The sequence below is a fragment of the Sprattus sprattus genome, assembly GCF_963457725.1.
Source record: "Sprattus sprattus genome assembly, chromosome: 19".
NCBI lineage: Eukaryota > Metazoa > Chordata > Actinopteri > Clupeiformes > Clupeidae > Sprattus > Sprattus sprattus.
In genome coordinates, this window is record NC_137917.1 from 21,256,501 (window position 1) to 21,261,105 (window position 4,605).

Here is a 4,605-nt window from a genome sequence, read left to right on the forward strand (position 1 = left end):
AGTCATATTTGATACGTGATTATTTGAAATGACGACACATTTTTTCACTCGTTCCATTTGACCGGTAAACGTCTGCTTGGTGAAGCTGCCTTTGGGCTTCCGCTACAGGCATGTGTGTGTGTGGGTGTGTGTGTGTGTGTGTTTGTGTGTGTGTGTGTGTGTGTGTGTGACTGCTGAGACGCAAATAGCGGATTTGCAGGGACAGATGGATCTTGTTCCCAAACCACATCTTGAGTCACCCCTGCCTTTATCTTCCTGTCACATCAATAAAGTTGTGCTTCAGCCGGGTGTCTCAGCCGGAAGGCAAGCAGGCAGGCAGGCGGGCAGGCAGGCAGGCCTCTGGATTTCCCTTTTCTGTGCACCGCACTGCGCTCCATGTGACTGCTCTGAGTGCGCACTCTCTCTTTCTCTATCCCTCTCTCTCTCTAAATCTATCTCTCTCTCTCCTTCTCCTCTCTCTCTCTCTTAATCTATCTCTCTCTCTCTCCTCCTCTCTCTCTCTCTCTTAATCTATCTCTCTCCTCCTCCTCTCTCTCTCTCTCTCTCTCTGTCTCTCTCTCTCTCTCTCTCTCTCTCTCTCTCTCTCTCTCTCATCTGGTTCTCTTTAGAGCAGAGGGAGAGAACAAGAGTACATTTCCAGTCTGGCATGATAGAATAGCAGAGTGAGTCTTCTCGGCGTGTGTGTTTGTGTGTGTGTGTGTGTGTGTGTGTGTGTGTGTGCGTGTGTGCGTGTGTGCGTGTGTGCGTGTGTGTGTGTGTGTGTGTGTGTGTGTGTGCGTGTGTGCGTGTGTGCGTGTGTGCGTGTGTGCGTGCGTGTGTGTGTGTGTGTGTGTGTGTGTGTGTGTGTGTGTGCGCGAGTTTTTGTGCGTGTCTGTGAGTGTAAGTTACCAACAATACCTTTGTATCAGCCAGTGATTGGGACGTGCGTCTTACGCAACCCACACTGATGATCGGAGGGAACAGGGGGATTAAGGAAGAGAGTACAGACCATTGCTATGACACCCTCAGTCTCGTGACCCTGAGGAGGAAACAACAGAGTCATAAGATGCGTACACACACAAAACAATACTAACCATAAACAGTGCCGTGAGCTATGCAAGAGGGGAACAATTTCCTCTTTTTTGGGGCATTTTGTCAGACTCAGAGGGGCCAGCATTCCTGTGTGTTCTGGGAAGGTGTGACAGTGAGCAACATGTCGATGGGCCCCAAGTTCCTCTTGGTCACGGTAAAGAGGCTCTTAGTGTGTAACATTTTCACCGAATTTGGTCATCCTGGTCGCACCTTTTTTTGTTAACTGCATACAAACCACGTATGCCTGGCTTAACTTCAAATTTGACTAGCGTATATAAAACGCAGAGAGATAAATGCACAAATAACCCCCCCCAAAAACGTCACCAAAGCTGTTTAGATGTGTAGAATGGAATCTCATTGTTTTCACACAGTCACTCAGTCACTTTTGAGGGAAGTGAAAAGCCTACAGTATGAAGCCTTTTTTTTTCTTATTTCAACAGTACTGGCAAATGGAACTTGCGCAGTCAAAATAGATGTGTTCATTTTCTCATGTGGTTCTAATGGGAGTCTGGAAAATGCAGTCACCGCCGTGATGCAAAATAAGTATGCTGTTGTGAGTCAAAGTGGGCAAGCGGGCCATTCTTGAATCTGACCCTGATTTAGAAGTGCATATGTAAATCCCTCAGGTGCAAAGTCATGGTGTGAGCCGCGACACATTGCAGCCGCTTTCATGTGCTCTCAGATGTAGCGTATGAGTAACGCTACGCCAGGCTGCCGCTGCGGGGGCCATTTTACAGGCTGACTGAATGCGTGTCATCAAAGACACAGTCTGATGAAAACATCTCCAATTCTGCAACAAAACAAAAAAAATTGCAATCTTTTTGTTTTTTTTTGTTTCGTAATATGTTTCAAGTCGTATACAATCTATCATGTTGTGAATAAACATCAGTCTTTATGCTATAACATATTTTGAATTACTCTCTTACCCTTTGTGGCTATAAATCATTTTGCTAGGAGTTTTTTATTAGGAGAAGTTTAATCGGCCTACCTGGAATATTTTTAAACCTCAGTGTGTTTATGGTTTAGTAGGCATCAAACCATAATTTTCTGTGAGATTGACAGTGATAACTGTGGGGTACTTTCTGCTTTTTGACTCATGGCAATGGGGTGGATCAGTGCTTATGAAGGAAGTCCAAATATGGTTGTCCTCCGACAGCTCTCAACAATGATTCCAGTGTAGGCCAGCTAATTACAACACCCTCTCTCAACTGATAAGTGCCAGATATTACCTGTCATCTTTCTCAGAATGACTTCATGTAGTTCATGTCAAGGCGGTTTGAGAGAATGTATGCTACCGTCTGTGACCTTTAGTCCATAATGCTGGTTGATTTTAATAGAAAGGAGACATCTATATGTCTAATTATTGACTGTGGAGCTGAATTACTACATTAAGCAGTTGCTCATTTCTACAGAACAGAGTTAAATGTATAAGCAAACACAATAGATAGATATTGCTTTGTTGTATAGGCCATTTTGGACCTAAACCGCTAATGCTTTTGAACAATTCCCTTTTTGGTTCACTTCCTGCCACCACAGTTGAGGCTTTAAGAAGGTCCAGCCATATAGATAACAGCCCACAGATTTAAATAGTTTAAATACCCCAAATGAAATACTATGGTCCTCACCGTTGTCATAATCACAATCATATCTCTGTATTTCGACAAACTTCTTTTCATTAACCCAATACTTAAACTAAAAGAGACTCAAAAGAATGCACACAAGACAGTAAGTTGATTAGAACAGTGAACATTTATATAATTTACATGGACATGTTGCACTTAAATAACTATGTAAACATAGAGACCGTTGTTTCTTCTATAGTTTAAAGCTGAAGATGAGGGAAAACTTTGGTCATACTTCAGGAGGAAGAAAAGAATGGGGAGAAAAAAACAAATTGAGATGCTACTGCTTTACGGCACACAGTGTAGCCTTAGAGACAGTGTCGTCTAAAATGACCCAGATTGACCACTGACTCGTAATATGTGGTAAAGAGTACGGGGCACAAGACAGAGGAGGAGAAACCAGTGCATTCGAAGGCTGAGGTGATTCAGTCTGCCATCCATGTGGGCAAAAGGGGGGGGGGGGGGGGGGGGTAGGGTAAATTCAGAGCCATACAAACAAAACAAAAAGAAAAATCTCCAAAGGAAACATAAAATAAAATAACACATAGCTAAAGAGCTAACACTTCATAATATACACACATTATTTTCTCGGGTTTTGCTTTTCAATAATTTAGTCCTCTTTTTGGTGTCAAACTAAGAAAGAATGACAGTGAACTTTGGTAACTAGCCCCATTGGACGTCTTACTGTTTTGTTTTTGCCTCTTTTTTTTTTTTTTTTTTTTTGGTTGTGGTCGGGGCTGATTTGGAGATGTCTGCTCTGCCACAGCCAGCCACCGTGCTACATGTGAACGAACTCCTGCTCTTTGGGCTGCAATGGAGAGCTGCACTCCAGAACATTTTGGTTTTCTATCTTCAAGTAGCAGAGCAATAAATATCATATGTGCTTCCTGCTTCGACTTCCTTCTGGACATTCACACTCACACTCACTCACACACACACACACACACACACACGCACACGCACACGCACGCGCGCACGCACACACACATGTGCACACATACGCACACACACTGAGGTAACGGTTGTTTAAAAAATATATATACAAAACAATGCCTCATATAGAGTAAGTAGAGCTCATTATCAACAACAAAAAAAATCCTCTAAGAGCATGCATTGCAGACGCTTTTCCTTTTGATTTTTGAGGTCGGGGATACAACATTTCAAATCACCTTTGGCCTGACAGAAAGAAAAAAAAAACATAAAAGACCTTCGACTGAAGAGCAGTCCTTTTCCCCTTTTTAAAACCTGTTTTCAAAAGACACACCCTTTGTAAAGGATGCTCCCCGTCTCTGCTATAGGCCCATATCACAGGGCCAAGACCGGCAGAGAAAAAGAAAAATATCTACAAAAGAAGAATGGTCACGTAGAAAAATAAGTAAATAGTCAATTACAATGAATATACCCAGTCATTGTAAACATTATTTTCCAAGTATTGCTTTCAAAGGACAACAAATTGCATAATAAATTAAGGTGGTTACATACTACAATGAACCAAAATAACAAGACAATAATATTAATAACAACATCCACAACAACAACAACAACAACAACGTCGACAACAATGATATTAAAATAGTCATATGAAATTAAGGATAGATGATTGTCTTTGTCGTAAGTGTAGGACACACTGGGCGTGACCGCACGCAGTCTTAGGACAGTGTTTTTGAGCCCTGAGTACTGAAGTCCCTGAAGGCAGAACCAGAGCTTTGGTTACCGTCAACCAAAAACAAGAAGGAAAAATAATTTACAACTTATTTATTGCTGCCACCGTCTCCCGCAGCGCCTGGGTGTAAGTCAGTGAGCCAGGCTTGGGGTTGGATGGGTGTGCTTGCATGTGTCTGTATGATGGTCTCTGAGTGGTTAATCTGCGGCTTATTTTAAGAAGTAGTGGTGGTGGTGAATACAGGTTGAT